Raw genomic sequence first — 20,531 nt, 5'->3', positions numbered from 1 at the left:
GTCCCGGTTGAAAAGGATACCGGAAGAACGTCAACCCCGGTAGCGTAATTTACTTGCTTGCCGCCTTTTCCGAATGTACGTCGCCAAGGGTGAGAGACCCATGGCAGAGAGGGTGTGCAAGGACGAGGAAGAAAGGGTAGTGGAATGGAGAAAGGGGATAGCAGCAGGGTCGTACCAGGAAATTTCACGGAGTGGCGCAATAACGTTTCTTATGCCACGTTTCCGGAGTGGCGTGCTGTTCGGGGTTGGGGAGGGGGCAGCTTGCAAATACTCACCGCGCGCGCGGCGCGAAGAATGAGAGTGCAATGGAGAAGGTGAAAATAGCAGGGAAAAGGGAGGAGATGCAGTCACTCTCTGGCATGCAATTAGGAGCCAGGCATCGCCTTGGAAAGGATCCCTCTCTCTTTCGGCGTTCTTCCTAGGATCTCACCTTCTCTTTCCATTTCGCGACTCACCCTCTACCTTTCTCTCTACCCCTCCTCGACAACCATATCGTTCTCCAGCTTTCTTTAGCCTTCTCCTTCCAACCGTCGTTCGATTATATACGTACACAGATTTCTACCCTCGGGCGGCTTCCTGTAATCCGCGTCAGCGTCTACAGACACGCACGCGGCGTATAACGACCATAGAAAATGTCGGCTCGAAAATTGAACGTCCCTACCCCGCGGAAATCGAAAACCCTGATTCCAAGCGATGAGATGTGGATAGCAAACGCGGATCACGACTGTGTCGGCATCTACTGTATAGTCGATTCCAAGGGACTTCCGATATCTTGAACCAAGCTACTCGTTCTACCAGTTTTCTTATTCATCAGTGAGCACTGTAGCGGCACCGTGTATTTTTCCACATTTATGGCCACATTTATGAACCGTATCGTTTTCTTAACACTAAACCTACCACGAGGGGTCAAATGACCCATTTTACATTTTTTATTTCATAATTATTGAAATTGTAGAGGCGTTTTCATGGGAATTTATTGAATATATATATTTTTTTTAATCTTATTATTTTGATACACTACTATATACACATTAGCATAGTTGGGCAAAAATTTTATCTAAATAAACATTTTTGCTAACTCAGTGTATGAGTTTTGAATTTACTGTAAGAAAATCTTTTAATTCACTTTCGAAGAACTCGCTCCTTCATGAAAACGGGACGAAATATGAAAAATTATTTCACGAAGTGTAAACGCGAAAAACATCGGTCGTAGTTAAAAACAAGATAACAACTCTCGGGATCCCATCCATATCTCCGGTACAAAAATGAAGGGTGAAAGCATTATTAAAGCTGAGCAGATAAACTTGCCCCGTTGCCCTTTAATCAGTTGTTTCAGATAGGGTATTATAAAGTTCACTCAACTTTTCTGATCCGCGAGGAAGTTTTCTTCTGGACATTTTTCAGCTAAATGGGTTACGAGATCCCATTAACGGGATTCGCCAGCGAACCCGGGTAACTGGCGCGATACCCATTAATACTACACTTACTCATCAATCTGAGGCCCTTGCTTGATGCTGCAAGTTACAGAAATCATAAATATTCCTTTCTAATATTATTCGTGTTCTCTTTGATTGATACAACGTCATGAAAATGAGTATCCCAATTTATTTCTTCTGTAACTTTCAACATTTGTGTGCACTATATATATCTTTTCGCATAGCGTATTCTATATGTACATAATTCGATTATTAACATGCAGATGTTAATTATGCGAATATTATACACAATTTTCTATGATTATTTATTTTGTATGAAATTCGAGTAAAGTTCAGCGATCTTCAACGGCATTTTACACAAATTTTCGCAACCCAATCACAAAGCCTAAACAATCGCTCTGTGTTCCCCGCTTCCACCATTTTCACACATTCATCAGGACTACCGTACGACTAATAAAGGATTGCATGCGGAGACAATGTCGATCTCGGGTTAATTCAACGGAAAACAATAAGAGATTTGGGTCGCCAGATCAACAAAGAGGTCGAGGGATACAACGCTGATTTTGAAAAATTTCATCTCCGCGTATAACCGGATTTATAACGGAAATGTTTGAGATTGAACTGCCACCGGTGAAACGGAGATGCGGAGAATGAAAGGGACCGGGAGAGTAGAGTGTGCAAAAATAAAAAAAGAAAAAACAAGAAAAGGTTTGAAACATTGCTGCTGCGTACGAGCGAAGGGGGTTGAAGCAGATAGTGCCATTCAGTGCTACCAACGGATGATTCCCGCGGGAACGGGAGGGTAAACACTAACGCCAATCCTGTTTCCCCTCTTTCTCTCCTCCTCTCCCACCCTTCATCTCTTGCTCTCTCTCCCTCTCTGTAGGTCCCTCCTGCCGACTATCTGTTTCTCGTTTTTTATTCGCTTTTCTGGTTCTGGCAGCCTCCCACCACGCGACGACGCGTAATAACGATAATAAATCGTGTCTGAGTGATTTAGGGGTTCATTTAGTAGGCAAAAGTTACGCGGGAACGCGGGAATCGTCGCCCGGTTAGAGAGAATAAGTCATTTCCGTTCTTGTCAATCCATGAATTAGTGACACCGACATCCGCACCGTGACGAGTTCTCGGAAATTACCGGGCTCGTTGTTCCGCGAAATTTTCCTCTCTGCTTGGGACGGTGAAAAATTGCGCCCACCCGCCATAAACAGGGCTCGACCAGAAATCGTTCTCTATATTAGACAGTTATACACGCACGGCCACGCTATGGAAAGTGAGCTGTTTCATTCGTTTTCTGTGATTCACTCCACAATATCCACGGACAAAACCGATCCCAACAAAAGACCCAACGGATGGCGTCGGTTTATAAAGTATCGACCACTCGACGTCGGCGCTATTATCTCCCGGCGAGAGTGAAACGAATTTTCCTAACAATCATCATGCAAAACACCGTACACCTATCAGCGTATCGCTTTTATTATTTGGTCGGCAAAAAATAATTGCGGTTTTGAAGCAATAACGCGGTTTAGCTTACGAAATTTTTCCATTTTTGACAGAAATGAGTAGGCGCAATTTAAAACAGTTAAAGCATTAGAACAGACATGTCAAACTCTTTTACCACCAAGGGCCTCGTTAAGTATTGTAAATTAATTCGAGGGCCGCAATAGAAAACAGCAGACTCGAAATAAAAAGGGGAACACATTTTTTTATTAACATTGCTGTTGCACATACAAAACAACATACGTACAAAAGTTTTTTTTAAAGTTTATTTGAATAAAACTATTTCATTTTTGTTTCGAAGAAACTTGGCAACGTTTTTCAGTAATCAAATTTTCAAAATTTGATTGAATTTGTTGAACTGTAATTATATTTTTGAAATTGATTGTACACGCTGGTCTGTTCATTTTGACCTTTCCGCAGTTTTATTACTTTTTAACGTTGAAAATAGTGGTTCGCAGATACATATATATGCTACCACTGCCACCGAACATAGCTGAAATACGCCTAATTGCACATAACATATTGGGAAATCGGTAGACACAGATAAATGATTGTAAATAGAAATGTGGAATCACAACATCCATATATTTTTGTTTCAATACGGAATCACACTGCATTTCGATTAATTCTAGTTTTGCAGGTTTTGCACTCCAAATTCACCCTTCTGCAAATCGACAATTAATTTACATTTGATCTGATTTTTTTACGAAACCTTACTTAAAAATTTGTAAAAAATTCAATTTGATTTGCAAAAGGGTAAAATTACTTTGCAGAAGGGTGAAATTGATTTGAAAAAGAGTGAAATTGATTTACAGAAAGGTGAGATTGACTTGCAAAAGGGTGAATTTGGAGTGTAAAACCTATAAATAGTTTTTGGTCGGGCCGTAGACTGTTTGTCGACGGGCCGCGTGTTTGACATGCCAGCATCAGGAGAATTTGAAAATACTTTTATATGTATGGTTTAAAACTAATTGAACATGAGTTTGTTGCAATTCGAGTGGAAAATGTTTGTTTTTTTTTTGTTCGCATAAAGATCCGCAGTCCACTTATCACGGCGAACAAAGAAAAGTGGGAGGTTGATATAAGACACTCGGCTCTATTGCCGGAAATTAACAAACCAGGACGGCGTATGTGGTGCGGAACAGAAGCTACTTCGAGAACGAGTTTCTATTTCTCGACCCCCCGTCTCCCCCGGCCGCCGGTTGAATCATTCGGCTCGAGCAAGCGCGAAAACAATGGCTTTAATCTCGACCAGTCACAATGCACAGGCTGCCGGTATTTCGTAGCCGATAAAACGCGACCGGGCGGCTGCTCGACGTCCAGTATTGAGAAAGACCCCGGCAATAGAATGTTCCGTGCCCGCGGAGAACCGAATTCAACGGCGGCGATTATCATCTACCCTAAATAATTCCGATTAATCGCGGCAGCTTAACGTAGCGAACTTTTAAGTTCAATTCACCGCCGCCCCGTGGAAATTGTTTCTCCCCTGGACCTGGCGCGGCGCGGACGCTCACCTGAAAACGCTGCATAAGAGTTGAAAAAAAAATTGTTTTAGAAAATGAAAATTGTGTAACTTGTTCCATACTTGTTAATACTGTAGTAGTATAGCCCGTAATGGTATTAATAATTAATAGACTGTGGATCTTTATGCAACATACAAATTTTCTAGTAGTATTTTCGAGTATTTTCTTTTTTAACATGTTTAATAGGTTGAAAATGATACAACAGAACTTTAAAATTCTTTTAATGGTTTTGCTGTTTTAGATTACACCTACTCATTTTTGTTATAGATGCATAAAATCCACAGTCTAATAATTAATAGGGTAAAGTGCCCAAATATCTTTGTCAGTAGCTAGTATTATCAGTCCACGTGGAATTCCCAATATGGCACTACCAAGGGTTCCCTAATATGGGTATAGCTATATACATATATATTGACATTCTTGGTGTGGGTGCCGAATATGGCACTAGGTGTCATATTAGGGACTCAAGGTATACCATATTAAGAACCCCTTCCGCTGTAACCTGCAAATGACACACCACAAAAAAAATATTTTTTCCAAGCTGTATTAATTTTTTAACAAACTTGACCCCCGAATCTTATAGGGAGGAAATGCATCTACAACTGGTAATTTTTTGGTCAAAAAAGAGCACTGTAAAATAATCAAAAAATGACATCAGCAAAAGTGGTTCATATTTGGGCACTTTACCCTAACCTTCGACGAGAATGGCACCTTTATCTACGAGGATAAACGGATGCATTCAATCCTCTAATTCGCGAATGAATGAAATGTTCAAATGACACTGATTTTTGCCCTACTTTTCAGAAAAATCGACCACTGTGCGCCGTGCACACAGACCGGAGTTTATCAGCACCCTCCTTATTTACCCTGTCCCCGAACTAGCTGGCCCGGGACCGGCTAATAAATGAATCGATCGATCTTCGGCGTACGTGCGAGAAGGAGTGGGTGGGGTGGAGGAAGGGGGGAGACACGCTCGTGAGGTAATTTTGTTTCGCCTGATTTTCTGTTCCGCACGATGGTTTCGCCGTTCGCGAAACTCGTGTGCGAGAGCCGTCGGGTTTCACGCTGGCCCTAGACGAGCGGGAGAGGAAAGGGACGACGTAGAAGGCGGAGGAGGCACGTCTCCTGGTATCTTTACGACCTCCCGGAGACATAAAGTGGTGTTATCCCTCTGTAGCTTGGTTCTCTAGCGAAGACGGTGTGTGCACACGCGCGCTCGACAGGGTCCAACACCTACGAGCGACAGACGGAACACGTAGTCAGAAGCACACGGACGGGACCCACGACCCCTTCTGCCAGTTAGCCTCGCCGAGATACTAGGATAGTGATAGGACATCAGCCTTTAAGCATCACCCTTGAACCGGCGCGGCGGACGGTACAAACCCCAATACATATTGTCGGAAGAAAGGCGGATAAGCCGGTTCCCCGTGACAATGGGAACCCCTCGGCGAATGGAGGTGTCGAAATTGTTGAATCTATGGAGCGCAGCTTTTAGCGGGTACAGGTCGTTTAAGACACGATGAAAATTCAACAGGATCGCGGCCGCGGAATAGAAGGCTGGTGGGGTATCGGTCGCGGAATAAATGACGGGGAATTGTTTCGCGAACAATGTTACCCGATATGCATATTCATACGCGTGTCTACGTATGCGAGAAACCGTGCATTCAACGGAGTAACAGGTGCACGCTCCTTCCCCACCGCCATCGCCAGATGCCATCCGCATTTCCACACCGGTCGAGCGAGGATATTAGAAGCTGGACTCTCGAGCACTGTCCTTCAATACGCTCACGCTAGTTGAAGTACTGTTGGATAACCGATGGGAATGGTCTTTTCTGACGAGGAACTTTGTTAACCTGAAAATTCCGATTTTGTTTAAACTTTGCGAGCTTACAGGAGACTGTAAGAGTAATATACTAAAATATACTAGAATATACCAAAACATATCAGAATATGCTTAAATATACAAGAATATACAAGAATATACTAGAATAAACCAGAAAAAACCAGAATATACTTGAATATACTTGAATAAACCAGAATATACCAGAATGTACCAAAACAGGCTAGACCTCGAGTTTGATGTTCAAATAATATGTTTGCATATACAGCTAGGAGCAGGACTGATCACACACACTTTAAATCAGAATAACTTTTTTATGAATGTACCAAACGACTTCAATTTCTCTGCAAGGTTAGAAGAATTAGTTAAAAATATGTTAGTTAAAATATGTTGAAAAAATGCATTTGAAAAATAGAAAATTTAAAAAATTTGTTTGGTCAACTCGTATAAATTATATACGCGCTCCGAAAATTTCATTGAAATTTGTTAATTGGTTTACGAGTTATAAACGATCAAAAGTGGTAAAAAGGCCAAAAATCTTGAAAAACTGCAATTTTTACCACTTTTGATCGTTTATAACTCGTAAACCAAATAACTAATTTCAATGAAATTTTCGGAGCGTATATAATTTATACGAGTTGACCAAACACATCTTTTAAATTTTCGTTATTGGCCCAGCAAAGAAAGTTGTAAAAATCAATTTTTACTATTGTCTTTCACTATTCCGACCAAACGCATTTTCTCGACATATTTTTTAGACGTCATTTACTAAACTAATTCCTGTAACCTTACAGACAAATTGAAATTCTTTCATCCATTCATAAAAAAGGTATTCAGATTTAAAGTGTGTGTTTTCACACATCAGTTTTGCTCCCAACTATATGCATGTACTTGACAAGTGCTGTTGATGTATGATATGAACATTGAACGTACGTATTATTTTTAAACTAGAAAATCTTGAGGTTTCGATCTCTTAAAGGCAAAGGAAGAGCGGTATCGGGAGATAGAAGAAGCACTAAAGAGGTACACGTACCGATACGACAAGACATTTCCTGACCTTAAAACTTTTACTGGTCCCACGCAGAATGCAACAGTCGGGGGTATTTTATACGTCTGTCGGCTGTCGGTGGCAACGTTCCTATTCTCCGACGCGTATTACCCCCGACCATAAACTTACAGTCAGAAACCGATCTCGTTTTTACCATCGCGTCGGAACCAATCGTAAAATAAAATCCAGAACGAGCCAATGTTTCGGAATTTTCGAGACGACGCGGGGCGGCCGACGCCCGCAGAATGTCACACGTGAAAGTAGAATGCTTTTGTCGTTCGCGTAATCATCCTCGCGCATTTTCACCCCTCCCCCGTATACATACGTGTGTTTCTCTTGTTCGTTTCGCGTTGTCCCCCCAACGTTTGGCATGCAAGGGGGAAGAAGGTAAAAATCGTCCGTCTGGATATTCCGCGTCTCCGGGGTGAGATAAGATCCGTGAAAAGGAGACGAACAGCCGACGAAGAGAAGGAAGGAAAAAAGGTCGCGAGACATTGCTGCGAAGCTCGCGAATGGAAATTGAATTTCCAGGTCGAAAGTTCTCGGGAGACACCCTCTGTTACTTGGCCCGCTGTAACAAAACGCGCGGAGCTAAAGCGCCGCAGACGCGGCGAAACGTGGCCCGGATAGATTGATAGACTCCGTCGAGGATCCGAGTAGCACGCTCGCAACAGATTAGTATCGTTTGCGAATGCGTAAAAAAGAGGAGAGGTCCCGTCGAATCCAAAGCAAATTACAGCACGAAAAACAAGTTTAATTTCAAGAATTTTTTTACAGAAATGTAACGTGAAGAATGGAAAATCTATTTACAGCTCTTCCTTATACAGACTCTCAAGCGTGAACAAAATTTTCCAACAATAAAATTAAAGGTCTAGGACGAAACACTCCACCTTTGTTTTCCTCCAATAAAATAGCACCTGGCATTTTACAGATTCAAATCCGAATCGGAAACGTTATTTGTTTCAAACCCGAATCATAACGTTTCATGCCTCACTCAGCTATATTTATTTAATGTAGAAATTGATCGAAACTGTGCGCCGCGAAAAATTAATTAACATTTTCAATAAAATTAAATTTGATTTTCTCGGAAGCAATTTTTCATTCAAGTTCATCGCCTTTCTAGTTACGCCACCAAAACATTAACATAATAATTGAGATAAGTAGAATAGAACAGCGTGTAGCCAGACCAGAGGAATGAAAATGATATATGGTCGAACAAGTGGAATTGCATGATCTATGGTCGGACAAGTAGAATGGATACGATCTGGTCAGACAAGTAGAATGGAGATAACCTAAGAGTAGAAAAGTAGAGTGGGGGTAGAGTAATGGTGACTTAGAATGAAACGAATGGAATAGGGACGACTTGTCCTCGGACTAGTAGAATAATGACGACATACAGAAAAGTTTTATGATCAGACAACTGAGATCTTTCTTTGAGTGCGCAAGTAGAAACACGATTCTCAACTCCATTCTACTGGTCTGACCACAAATCAAATATGTTCCACTTCTCTGACGCTAGGTTATCTTTATTCTACTTGCCAGATATTACCCTATATATCCTCATTCTACTTGTTTGATCACATAATGACCCTATTCCACTTGATTGATTATAGAGGTTGCCCCTACTCCATTTGTTTGATCATTGTTGTCCATATTCCACTTAATAATTCATAGATCATCCAATATGATTATAGGATTACAATTATTCCGACATGTTGCACTTGGTAATATCAATTTCCATGTCGCTGCCAATACAGCGTGTTACATTTCCCTAAATCATTTTAATAACCTCCAAAATCCTACATACGAGAAATTAACAAATCTGCTACAAAATTAACTGCACTATAAGCTAAATGAAAGTACATTATTGCATCAGAAAAAAGGAGAACTATCAATGCCTACCCCTCTCAAGTGTCTACCTCAAGATGTCTCTCTCAAAACAAAATAAGTCCTGTTCGAAATATTTTGTCGAGTGGCAAATGTTACATAAGACAATTGTTTGAACTGATTAAAACGAGTCCGACCACTGCGCTGAGAGGATATTACCGCCGGATAATACTACAGACAATGAAAAATAGTGTCGGTCAAAACGTTGTCGTTTTGCCTTTCAACCCTGCCTCGTCGACTTCCGCGTAACCCACCGGATTAATTCCGTCACGATTACAAGTCACCGCGGTACCGCGAGCCGGTGGGTTAATTCTTTCCCTCGTCCTTCCCATTTTTCCGGAACGACTGCGATATTTCACGTTTCTGCATTGCTCGGTCGGATCTTCTAGGTTCGGTGCTCGACGCCGTTACTTTAAACAGTCTTTTCGCTACAATTTGCTCGTGCGAGAGACTCGCAAATCTCTTCTTGTGACGTATGTGCGTACATGGGTGTATCCGCGGGCTAAATTACACAGTGCCGACCGCGCAATACGCGATTACAGCCGCGTGGAAATAAATATTTCGCTTTCCAGTCGTCTTGGCCGGCAATAATCTTGCCAGCCACGTTTATTTCCAAGTCCGCGTTCATTTCCAGGTCCGGTTCCACGGAAACGGAAAACGAGCTTTTTTCGCCGCATTTTTCCGTGTCCTATCGTCGAGCACCGGTGAATATTTAAATCGCGGCCGTCCGGCACGCGATCGACGTTGTCATGCGTCATCGGGCTTCGTAAATCATCGCCGCGTTATTGAATCCGATGGGGGCGCAGGCGAGTTCATAAATCGAGCGTCACGGGCCAGTTACTATAACGGGACGGGAGCTCTGTCCCATAGTAGCCCGGCGTAGTATCAGAATTAAGTGTAAACCCATAGGTTCGAAGGATCCCTTTCGGAATCCTTATGGGGTCGTTATCGAAGGAAACGACTGGCTGGAGGCGAGCGGGTTTCTGGTCAATAGCAGTTAGCGTAGCGGCCACGCGTGAAAGACCAGCACACGCAAATATTGATTACGGATAGTCCTTGGCGAAGGCCTCGCGAATAAGCTCGAATATGCATCACCGCGGCATTTGCCTGGGCGAACAAGCGTATAACAACGAGACTGGAAAGTGCAGCATGAATATGTAAACGGGTGAATGCGCGGTAATTTCGTTCCAAAGGAGACGTTCTCCTCTGGCGCCATTGAAAAACGTTCTCGCGAGTGTTCTCGTCAAAGCCGTGGCCCAGGCGCAAATTGGAAAATCGTAACAGGGTGTAAAACACGGAGGAGAGAGGAAAGCGTGGCGATCAAAGGAGGCAGAGCAAGGATAAACGTTCGGATTATGAAAATTGAACGAATCGAACACAGCTGCGCCCCCCCCCCACTCCCCTCCGCGATTCATTAAATATTATTTGTGTGTTAATATACGAGATGGTCGGATTCGATTAGGAAGAAAGAGCACCAACATTTCTTTCTCTTCTTCTTCTTCTTCTTCCCTCCTAACTGATCTTCTCGAGCATCCAGACACGCCCTTCATCGACCGTTCCTTTCGCGAATTAAGCTCGGGATAAGGTGGTATCCGAAGGCGAATAAGGGTGAGAGAGTCAAGGGCAAGGGCGTGGGCGTACAACCGGGTAGAAAAAAAAACGGATGTACTCGGAGGGACCGAACTGAAACACATTCGGCAGGCGCGTCAGAATAAGGAAGAAATAGGCGAGCGTATATCTTCAGTGTTCGGTGCCCTCCTATCGGCCGTTTTGTTTGGCAGTAAACATATCCCTTTTACGCGGCGGATAAACATTTTGCAAATTGTCCGGGAAACGGTCGAAACATTTTCCGAATACAATTTCGCCTCGGGATGGGATCCCGGGCCGTTCCCCCCGCGAATGTAAAGAGACTTAGCCCCGGATTAAATTTCGGATCAAGCGATATTCGAGAATGACTGACAACGCCAAGCCGTGCCGAAGAGGGTGTAAAGTAAGGTCGAACAGAGGGTGTTACCGTTTTACCTGCTGCTTCAACCCTTTTCCACGAGGGGAACGGCTTCCCCGTGCAGCGTCTCGCTAAAGAAACAAGCCCTTAAATTTTACGAATTCCGAGAAGCTGAGCCTCGTAACGGTCACCATAAATTCAGCCCGCTCTCCGGGCCCTTAACCGTGCCAGAACCCCGCGTTGCATAATCAGCTTTAAAACCTTACTTGGCTATCAGCAAATGAAAAACCGGCGGCTCCTGTGCTCGGCTCCCGATGCCCTTTTAATCGATCAAAACGAGAACAATTTAATCGTTTGTACTGTTCGGTTGAATTCCACCCCCGGCAATGGAATATGTAATATCGAGAAAGCATTTACTAATTAACACCTAAAACTCGCCATTATCCGCATCCGATGGAATGCATTCGATATGAGTCATGCGCCAAGCTAATTTTGTGGTGATTTTATGAGGCTAACAAACAATTCATTATCGTTAGTGCAGGAGCGACGTCGGGGACAGAATCGGGATAACTTCGTTCCACAGCGACGAGACCCGACCGTCGAGCGGCAAATAAACATCTTGAAAGAAAATCCCCGATGCAAATCTAGTATGAAACTTTGCTTGTCCGCGATTCGTCGCCGGTTGGCCCCGCGACCCGTGCTCGACAGAAACTTTAGCAATTACGGTGTCGAAAACCCAATTAACATTGCCGCAACGTCGCGTATTTTCAATAGAGCATACGAGAAACTTGGCACAAAGGAGTTCTATTCTTACGGTGGGCGAACTTAAACAGCACCGAGAAATTGGTCCTCCGATATTCGAGAAGTTAAAAACACTCGGCTACGAATCGAAACCGATCGGTAATTGTACTGAAAAATTTCTGTGTAACTCTGTGCAAAATACACATTTTCTCCATCGATTTTAAGGGACAGAAACTCAATGGAACATTATTTTAATAGATTGAATTAAATTATATGCGATGACATTCCTATATTCTTTTAATCTTCCTAATATTGGATCGCAATAGAAATACGCTTCAGTATGTTCAATATTCTTTTTAGTATTTTTTACAGGCTAAAAAAATTACTCTCGCAGGTTATACACTTCTTTGAAGCGGAAAAAGAATAAAAACACATAACGCACACAAATGAGTGCAGAACTGCAATTTAATAAAACAAGTAACAATATATGAGAGATGCGGTTGAACGGTTTCAGATATTGCAGATGAAATGGCAAGGAGCAATTTAACTGAAACAGGGCAAAGGAGGTCAAACAAAATGACGAACTTTTTCTGGGATCTATAACTTTTTATAGAATTCCTAAAATGGGTAATATCGGTCGAATGAACTATACACCCTGTCTCATTTAACTCTACCATTCTGAATAACTTTATTATTTACACAGATGTAGAAAAATATTTTCGGAGAAAATAGGGGGACATAAATCTGTGTGAGTGAAGATCATCTCAAGGTTATATTTTCTGAGATCTTGAGAACGGTTTTGTTTTTTCAAATGCAATTGACTACCTTTCATGAATTACGCAATATCGCTTCGTTTGACGGTGAATAATAAATTCGCAAATACTCTTCGGGAGCCGTGGTGCCATCATCAGTTATGAAGAGCCTTGTTCAACAGGGGCATAATATTTTTTCCCCGGTTGACATCTCCGAGTTACTCGGCGGAGTACAAAGAAGACAGCGCAGTAGGGGCTGATAAACTTTATAGTTTCCTCTTAATTAGAACACGGTACCAAGATCTACAGCACGAGGATCTTCTTCTCCGTGACCCGCATACACCGTTTGAAAATTTCCCCGTGGACTTGGCGGCGCGGCTCGCGGCGTGGCGTGAAACGTGAGATCACGTGTGATCGAACGACAAAGGTGACTCGAGCCGAGGGCAAAAAGGAAACGGACAGTGGATAGAATCGAATCAGCCCCCTAAGATTTCTTGTTCTGTTAACAGAATTCCCAAAAATCGAATGTCGATGCCGGGACGTCGTGGCTCGCTCCATTTTCTCTGGGCCGACGTCTTAATTGGATTATAGGCAGTCCATTTACCGAGGATGCGTGCCCCGGGACAGAGGAAACAAGAGGAATAAAGGCGAACGGGAGGGAAAAAGAGGAATTCCGGCTGTCGAACTTATAAATGATCGTCCCTCGTCCCGGATTTCATTTCACGAGCCGTCGCACATCTAGACGGTTCTACCCCTCTTCCCCCCACCCTCATAATTGTCATAACTTCCTGCATTTTCCTCTGCCCTTTATGTCACCGTCCGTTTCCGTTTCCCCTTCCGTTCTCATTTTCGTATCCACGGAAGGGAGAGAGAAGGCAATAGAGCGAACCTTCACGAATCCGCAGACAGACGAAGACATCGCGAATAAATTGGCGAGGCTCGTCGGCATCTGATAAAGTATCTCCGAAGAGGCAATATTAGCAAAGAGAACCGGGACGGTAATAACTCTCGACGGCCCCCGGTGATCGAAAATCTCGAGCTCGCGCGACGAATCGTCGCGAACCTTCTTACTTCGCAAAATATCCCGTTCCGTGACGTAAACACCGTAACCGTAACCCCCTCTCTTCCGCCCCTGGCCCGTTCGATTTCCTCTCAAAGGGCCGGTCAATGAGATTTCCGTAGAACGGCCGGGATCCGAAAGTTAAACGGAGAAATTTCCGCGGAGGGACGAAAGTAACGAATTTCAGGAAACGTTAGGCTCCCTTCGTCACGGAGGGAAAGGTCGTCCCAACATGGGGAGCTGTTGGGTTAAGGTCAGAGCGAGCGTCCGATTCAAGATCGCCCTGGCCTGTAACCGATCGGGGATCGCGAAGGATGTCGCGGAGGACCGGCCGATAGCGCGAAAGAGGCGGAGGATGTGGAAAAAGAGAGAACGAGAGAGAAAGGGAGGGAGAGAGACAGTGGGCAAAAGGTGAAAGAGTGAGAGCGAGAGAGAGAGAGAGTGGAGTATTGACGTTGTGCCGCTTTTAAATATTGCATCCAAGTCACGTTCAGGACCGTATCCTCTCCACCCCGAAGCCTGAGCCCAATGCCCCCACCGTCAACCTCGAGTCAACCCCCTTCCCCTTTTTCCGACCCTACCAGCCAAGCGGCTGGGCCGAACGTCGCATAACTACCGCAAGGTTTCCAGGGAGACAAAGGAAAAGCCTGGAGGAAAGAAGACAGGACCTAGCGTGGCAGCGTGGAACGCCAGCCGCGGCAGCAGGGAAGAAAGAAACAAGGGGAGATCGAGGGAAGAAAAAACATTCCTGGCCAGTCTCTTTCTCCCCGTGGTACAGCGTAAAGAAGGTAACGAGAAAAAACACACGTAGAGAAGGGAGAAGGAGAGAACGAAGGGAGGAAGCAAAAAGATAATGCACGTAGAGGCGGCTCGGACGGTTTGTGCGGGAGATACGTTCGACGCTTCGAGAGAATAGAAGAACGGAGAATGGAAGAGAAGAGAGAGAGATAGAAAGAGAAAAAAAGAGGTCTCTACCGAGCTTGGACGTGAAACCCGTGGTGCTTCACCCTTTGTCGTCCCGTAGCCCTTTGTCGGCACCGCGATCGTCATTAGGATTATTTTCTAAACGATTTATTTAGCGTACGCGAGTGGCCCAACGAGATAGAGGATTCACAAGCGGTGATCGATCCGAGGATGCACGCCGATCCATTCAGTAGAAGTCGCCGCAGATCGGGTTCACCAAGTTGTACTGCACTGCGTAAAAACTTCCGGACGGGAAAAGAAGGTAAGGAAATCGAACGCTCGAGTTGGCTGACCTTTATCCGGATCCCCTTCCGCGATCCTCGAACATCGCTCCTGCCTATCGATCGCGGCCTGATCGACGCGTCCAACAATTTATTTCCCCCCCCGTTTCGGAGTAGGACTCGACCCTACTCGCGAGAGAACAACTGCAGCCACTTCCGAGTATCGACCTGCCGCAACGAAAATATATAAAATTCTAGGCTCTCCTCGGCCGAGACCCGTGTTTCGACGTTCCGCGCGTCGAGCATGTCCTCGCGGTACCAGTCGACTTATCTTATCGACTATCGGGGCCAAATTAACCGTGTCAAGGACGGAAATTAAGGTATTGACCTCCGCGGAGGGTGAGGCGGAAAGTGTGTCACTGCACGGGCTGACGTCCAAAATTTTCAAACCGGATTCAAACTATTTCTCAGACTTTGTCAACGGTTATCTAAACTGTTAACCAGGACTTGTTCGTATTTAAGATATTCAGAAACCGTGAGCGGAAAATATTCAAACCGACCAGCAATGACGGTATAACAATGGGGGAACAGTCAGAGCACCTGCTTATGACCGCAGAAAATCGCACGATTAGTCTGACGATACCACCCTCCAACATCAAAGTGAAAATAAGGTTTTATTTTTGCAGTCCATAAAAATAGTGCCCGACCCCGAAGCAAGTTAATGTCGACCCGGACAGGAAACTCGTATCACCTTTCCGCTGGCGAGTCGAGCGAGAAGACAACCTGGTCGCGCGTTTCACACACACACAGTGTTTCGCGCGCAATTAGAAATTAATATCTCCGTCGGCGGCGCGTGGGACACGGCGTTGGGGAATTGAATAACTGGATCGGCACTCGTGTAAACGAGGGATACATAGATGGCTGTTTGCCCTTAAAAATTTCGCGCGAAACTATCAGTGGTCACGCTAGGCGGCCCTATAGAGCGAGCCAGTTCAAAGGAAAGGTTCGAGCGCCCCGGGAACGCGGTGCGTCGCGACGAGCAATTTGAAACGGCCGCGGTACGCGGTTGCGTTTCGTTTGATAGCGGATTTTCGTGAACGAGAGAAAAAGAAGGCGGAGGAGAGTGAGCACTTACCCTATTCCGGGAGCGTTTTCTTCGGCTGGCGATTCAAAGGGAATCGGCCGCGCGTGTCAGCTGACTTCTATCTGTCCTCTGTGTTCGAAAACACGGTTCACCGTGTCCGGGACACTAGAAACGAGGAGGAACGGGAGCGCGCGCCGGGAGAAACGGTGCGAATACGTGCGACACTAACGTAACACACGGTGCGATATCGGAGGGAGCGACACGCAGCGCCAGGACAAGGTTAGAAACGCAGAAATGCCTCGGTAACGAGCGCAGAGCGGAACGTCTAGTTCGCCTCGAGGGCGTCGCGGCGCTGCCAGGCGACGATGCGACCGCGTTCCTACGATCCCCCCACGAATCTGTCCCCAGCGCGCGCGCGTCGCGTTTCGTAGCTTTCTCCCGCGCAAACGCTATTGGCCACCCCCTACGATCCTCCCACCAACCGACGGACTCTCGAGGTACGTCGGTATTTCGACCAACCTGCTGTTCGCTAATTTCCACGATTACCCCCCTACCGTCAACCCCCTCAACCTCCACACCCACTCCTCCCCTCGTAACAACTATCGAAACGATCTCCCAAAATTTTCTACCACCGTTCGACTACCACCTCTACCCGTTAACCTATACCCAGCCGCGCCGCACCCGTTCACCTTTCGCACGACAATGACCGCTCGTTAATTACCACTGTCTTTAACGCCCGTTTAAGTAACTGCGCTCCAACTTTCGAATTGCCGCCAGTTCGAACTGCACGCCCCGTTAGCCGCGCGCGCTATCGGTCCTTCCTTTCGGTTTTATTAAACTGGAGTTAGGCCTCTAGTTTTTCTCGACCTACAGTGCCGGACAAAATGATAGATCACGTTGAGATTTACTGGTTTTCTATCTATTTTTGCATTGCAACTGAAATTTGTTTCTATGACACTAATTCAGGATATGTTTAATAACATATACGGCGTGCGGGGTGTACAAGCGGACACAGGGTGATTCTACATAGAAGAATAAATCGAAGGAAAGGAATAACATTTTTCTCGGTTTGTCGCCTCGTTTTCGAGAACATTAAGTTTAAAGGTCCGTCGGATTCGCGTGCTTGAATACATATACATACAGTGGGTGTACAAAGTATACGTACACCATTTGAAAACTAATAACTTTTTTATAATTGTACCAAACGACCTGATTTTATTACAAAAATTATAATTTACAACGTTACATGCAAAAATAAAAAAGGCATTTTTTAAAACATTTTTATTTGGGTCCTTAGTGAAAATTTGGAATATATGTTTTGTAGATCTATGTTATTTATACACATGTTGAAAGATGTACGATTCTGTGGATTTTCCAGCAGAAACTGATCAAAAGTCGTGTGAAACTACGATTTTCACCATCTTAATCGATTTCAATGAAATTTTCAGCATATGTATAACTAATATATAGATCTACAACACATATATATTAAATTTTCATTAAGGACCCAAATAAAAAAGTTTTAGAAAATGCCTTTTTATTTTTGCATGTAACCTTCTAAATTGTAATTTTTGGAAAATCTTTTTTGCATATCATTTCGTAAACCAATGCTTCGAATTGATTATAAAGAATCAGGTCATTTGGCACAATTATAAAAAAGTTATTAGTTTTTAAAAGGTGTACGAATACTTTGTACAGCCACTGTAGTATATGCGGGAAGTAGAATTGGTTGGTCACGGACGCGTCAGACCGTTCCTATCTAACAGCACGCGTATTCGTTGCATTTTCAAACTAAATTTACTAGAAAACGAAGCTACGGATGAATAAAATTTATCTCTATATTTTTTTGTTATTCTTTCGTGAGAAATCACCTCATGCGCGTTTGTCAAGTAAAATTATGTTACTCGTTCAAATACGAATTATTCTGCAATTTTCTTCTTACAAATAATAAGTACGTTATTCTGCAATTTTCTTCTTACAAATATAATAAGTGCGTTATTATGCAATTTACAAAAGTGAATTCTGCGATTAGAAATTCTCCTTACACAAAAGAAAGCAATATTGTATGGGAAACTATTAAAGTTCACATTTTCATAATTTTTGGAGGTTTATAAACACTGTAGAGCAGAAAGTTCCATAGTCTATCTACGGCATCACAGTATTCCAACCTTTTGACGTTATCGGTGAACCGTGTGCACTAATGAACCATAAGGAGGCAAATTCATCATATTATTGGGTTAAATGCAACGTTCTTGCGTTTTCTGCAGGATGGCACTATAATGGGTCTCTCACGTAATTCGCTAGTAATTTCGTTCCCGTAACTTCGTTTCGTATGAAAGTGTATAATCAGAAATTAATGGAAATTTCGTTACCGATTAAATAATTAATTACTGAATCGTAATGGAAATTTGTTCGATAATCTTCAACGTTATATTTTCATTTATTCGCGAAGTACAGAATTACAACCAATTAATTATAACATCGTTGACTATATGAAGCTTTTATTTAATTACAGTTATCTGCATTTGCAACGAGTCACAACCAAATTATTAAAATTAAAACATAATTATCGATTATACTTATCAAAAGTGATGATACTACCAATATACTGTGTAAAACTTAATATTATATAACATTATCGACTCCATTTCCATACCGCTTGTAATTGTCACATCAGTATATATCTGCCGGATTATTTTTTATAGAAGTCTCAAAGAGAAGATCGCATTTTTGGGATTTCGGAGAAGATTAATAGTCATTCAACGAAGGGTAAGCCTGCAATGAAATTTTCCAATATCAAAACTGTCTATACATTCTTGATGGACAGAAATCAACAGCACTGATTACGAAATATATCAATTTCAGTAAAACGGTGATCACCGTACCAGATGCTTTTTGCAACAGCAAATTGGGCAACTGAACGGTTGAATGCATGAAGGACCGCAACATTAAATATTTAGGACCGTTCCCGGAATCACTGTGAACGAAACATCAATCCTGTAGGCAGCGTGCGTGGACGTGGACGTCGATTGGTGAGTGCCTTGAAATAATTTCATATTAATTATTTGACCGCATTTTGCGCGCAACGGTGGTCATATAACGGATCCAGATGTCGTTGTTATGGAATTACAATTGAAACGCGCCGCCCGGCGTAACGCGGGACTGCGACAATGAGCGTGCAAGCAAAATACGATAAAATCAGCAACACTATGAAAACTGAAGAGCTTACGTGTGCAACGGCCAGGCGTACCCCCGGATAATCGGAATCCCATTAGTGATTATAATAGACAATGGGTTTAGGAAGCGAGGCACGAGCCGTATTTGTGTACTCGCCAGGAAGAGGGTTGAACCGTGCAAAAGTGAATCGCGGCCTCGTGGCCCGCGCGCTTCTCTACGACAGAACTGTGCAAAAATCAATACCAGTTGCTACCCCGTGCGCAATTTACTGTTTATCTTATGATTTTTTTCAATGTATCAATTCCACTACTGTTTTCGTTGAAACGCGTCCGCCACTTGTCGGGGTGTTGTCCGTGATAACTCGTATCGCCCGGCTCGCTAAGCAAACTCAATCACGAATGAACCGCCGCGTGGTTAAATAACGACACATTCGAATTTCATCGTAAAGCGAGATAAACGAGCGATGTGTATCGAACACTTGGAATTGACCGATTCCTTTTTATAGAGACCGATCCGCGAAATCGTTTGTGAAACGCTCCGCTTAGAAATAGTCGAAGGTCAGCGCAGAAGGGGTGGGAGGAGGGCGGATCTCTTACAAATACGCTCTTCCTGTTTATTTTAGAATATTTCCAAGGCAACGAAATTCAATATGAATCGCAATTTCGTTTGTAAACAATTTTTTAGTTCTCGGCAACAATGGCACGATTGAAAACATTGGGATTATTTTGCTTTCAGTTTTGATGTGCAACTTTTTACGGTTCACTCGAGATTAAAACAATGATCCATGTCTTTATCTGGTTCTTATTTATTTGATTAATACCAGTTGGTATTAATCGATCAAAATTTTAATCAAGATTGATTGATTAATATGTACGATTAAAAAAGTAATCATTGAAAAATGAACGATTGATTCAATCGATTAATAAAGGTAATTGACAACCGTTGATTAAATTTTTACTTATCAGACGACTTCAAGATTAGTTCCAGCCGCTTAATACAACAAATGAGGATCCGCAAGGCTTCAAGTAGCTTTGAAAATATTATAATTTATTGTTAACAGAAGAAGAGATATGTGCTACGTCCTAGCTATACAATGAAATTTGATCTCGGGAGGAAATAGAATATTTTTCATAATACGAGTAACATCCGTACAGTTGGAAAAGCATTGCATAATTTATTTCACGCCATTTCTGTATGGCGGCGCAAAAAAAGCAAAAATGGACAGGACGGAACAATTGAAACGCGTTTTTCCTTGCTTGCTGACGTTTTCGCTATTTCGAATTAAATACGACGACGTGTCCGTGGCATTTACAGATACTCCGCGATCTCGGACTTGTTAATTATTCCGGCCGGT

General features: G+C 43.3%; 1 protein-coding gene across 1 annotated transcript in view; it reads right to left on the bottom strand.

The window, feature by feature from the left end:
• LOC143221967 (amyloid beta precursor protein binding family B member 1) overlaps window positions 1-16,389 on the bottom strand; it is a 266,374-nt gene extending 249,985 nt beyond the window's left edge. Inside the window, exon 1 of the mRNA XM_076447713.1 lies at window positions 16,052-16,389. The gene's annotated coding sequence lies outside the window, so the exon portion shown is untranslated. The remainder of the gene's footprint in view (window positions 1-16,051) is intronic.
• Window positions 16,390-20,531: the final 4,142 nt, after the last annotated feature.

This window comes from Lasioglossum baleicum, chromosome 3, assembly GCF_051020765.1.
Source record: "Lasioglossum baleicum chromosome 3, iyLasBale1, whole genome shotgun sequence".
Classification (NCBI taxonomy): Eukaryota; Metazoa; Arthropoda; class Insecta; order Hymenoptera; family Halictidae; genus Lasioglossum; species Lasioglossum baleicum.
Note: the sequence above shows the minus strand (reverse complement) of the source record. Positions and strands in the feature narration are given on the sequence as shown.